General features: G+C 57.8%; 1 long non-coding RNA gene across 1 annotated transcript in view; it reads right to left on the minus strand.

The window, feature by feature from the left end:
* Nucleotides 1–2,404, minus strand: part of LOC123521446 — a 3,947-nt gene extending 1,543 nt beyond the window's left edge. The window contains exon 1 of the long non-coding RNA XR_006679891.1: nucleotides 2,358–2,404. This is a non-coding gene — a long non-coding RNA (uncharacterized LOC123521446). The remainder of the gene's footprint in view (nucleotides 1–2,357) is intronic.

Consider the following 2,404-nt stretch of genomic DNA (forward strand, 5'->3'; position numbering starts at 1 on the left):
TCCCCGTGCATTCCTGTTTAAAAGAGGGGGCTGGTCTCACCCTCCTCCTTATCCTGCTGTATTGCCCCCACTTCCTGCATGGGATGGGGGGACTTCTGAGTTATACACCTGATAGAGCACGAGGCTGTTAGCCAGAGGGTGGGGGGTTCAGTGCCTTGGTCCAGGGGTGGGCCCTCCACCCTCACTCCCACCTTTCTGTAGCCCATCTGTCCCTTTCTATGGAATGGCTCCAATGTGTGTGTGTGTGTGTGTGTAGCCTGGGAAGGGGGCAGGGTCAGACTCAAGCCCAGGTGTGTGTGTGTGTGTGTGTGTAGCCCGGGAAGGGGGCAAGGTCAGACTCAAGCCCAGGCTCTGGCACCATCACAGACTTGGTAGTCTCGTCTCAGGTGGCAAACCAAACGTGATAGCACCCGGCCAGGTTCTGTCTCCAAATGGTGTAACACTTTGCTATGGGCTGAACTGTGTCCCCACCCCGCCCAAATATGCATGGAAATCCTAACCTCTAGGCCAAGTCTGAGTCTGGGAGCATCTTGAACTGCTAATCGCAAGGTCAGCAGTTTGAGCCTACCAGCTACTATTAGGGAGAAAGAGGAGACTCTACTCCCATAAAGAGTGACAGCCTCAGAAACCACAGGGTCAGTTCCACTCTGTCCCACAGGGTCACTGTGAGTCCACTTCAACTCGATGGCAGGGGGTTAGGTCCTTTAGTGTACCCAAAGTAAGGAGCCCTAGTGGTTCAGTGGTTAAGCATTGGGTTGCTGACCTACAGGGTGGCTATTCAAATCCACCAAGCTACTCTTTGGGTAGCTGCTTCCATAAAGATGGCCAGTCTCAGAAACACCACGGGGAGGTTCTCCTTTGCCCCATGGGCTCACCATGAGTGAGCGGGGACAGACTCCAGCCAGGAGGTTTGGCTCGGGCTTTGACGCCTGCCGTTATAACCCCCTTGGGGAATGTCTGTGCTGTGTGGTGACAACCAACACACCCACCAGAGTTCTGCCATGATGGATGGGTCTTTAAGGGGCTGGACTTGAGGGGTCACTTAGCCACAGGTGCCTGGGGCGGGGGTGGGAGGTGGGGGGATGGTCTTCACTGGGGCAATCTGATCAGGTGGCCAAGTCAATGCCTACTAATTGTCAGATGGCAGACAAACGGGCTAGCCTCTCCAAGCCTCGGTTTCCGGTCAGCACCTGGAGGATGGCCAGAGGCTGTTGAAGGCTTTCTGGAGCCTGGGTGCTGGGCACCCTGTGCTCATGGTCTCGATTCCCCTGGTGGGGTACCTGGAGCCCGTGGAGAGTGGTGCAGAAGCTCTCTGGAATCTGAGTTGGTAAGAAACCAAATTTTGGTGATGGTCAATCCAGAATCTTCTCTGGGGACTAAACCCCAAACCAAATTCAACTCTGCCCCCACCATGGAGTTGATTTAACTCCTGGCCAACCCCATGGGACAGAGCAGAAGTGCCAATGAGGTTCCCAAGGCTGTCACTCTTTACAGGAGCAGACGGCCTCATCTTGCTCCAGTCAGGGGACCTTTCCACAGGCAGGTGCTCTGACCTCTGTGTGACCAGGGATCCTCCCACAGGGGTTGTTGGGCCCTTGAGGTGGGAAGGGCCTTGTCTCCCGGCTCTCGCTCTGCCCCGGGACTGAGAGCAGCCTTGGGGACTGCACACAGCAGGGTGGCCAGAACCAGGGATGCTCTTCTCCACGTCTGGCAAAGGTGCCCTTCTCCTTGTCCCTCTGGCCAGGACTGGCCCTGTCCCTTGTGCATTTGTGTGTCCCTGTCTGTGGTGCCCCCCGCAGCTGGTGGCGGGTGCCCCCCGGGGTCTGGCACCTCCCCTTGATGACAAAGGGAGGTGTCCCCAAAGGCTTCCCCTCTCTCCCTCCCTCCTTCCTTCTCCTCCTTCCCTGTCCTCCCTGCCTCTCACCTTCTCCCTCTTCCTTCCAGGTGGGACTCACACGACTTCCCTCGCCTCCTCTGTGTCCTTGCTGCTCGCTTCCAACTTTCCTTTCTGTCCTGCACCTGGTTCTGGTACCTGCACCCTTTCCCTCGCCTCTGTCCCAGCCCACTGCCCTGTCTGCCTCCGTCTCTCTCCCCTTCCATCCCGCCTCCACCCGATGCCCTGAGCATCACCATTGCTCTCCCCGCCCTCCCCACCACCCGTTTCTCTATTCTCTTCCTTGTCTCCATCTCTCTCACCCCACCCCTTTCTTCCCCGCGCCTCTTCCTTTGCTTTCTCCTCTCCCTCCATCTCTGCCCCCTCCCTCCCCCACCCCTCCATCTCTTACCCTCTGTGCCTCTCCCCAGCCTTCCTGTCCTCACGCTCTCCCTCTCCCCCCTGGGCCCTTCCAGAAACATACCCATATATGGCCTGTGTGTCAAGGACCGCAGATGATGGCGTCCTGGG

Source organism: Echinops telfairi, unplaced genomic scaffold, assembly GCF_000313985.2.
Source record: "Echinops telfairi isolate 266 unplaced genomic scaffold, ASM31398v2 ScPeMD7_18;HRSCAF=68, whole genome shotgun sequence".
Lineage (NCBI taxonomy): Eukaryota > Metazoa > Chordata > Mammalia > Afrosoricida > Tenrecidae > Echinops > Echinops telfairi.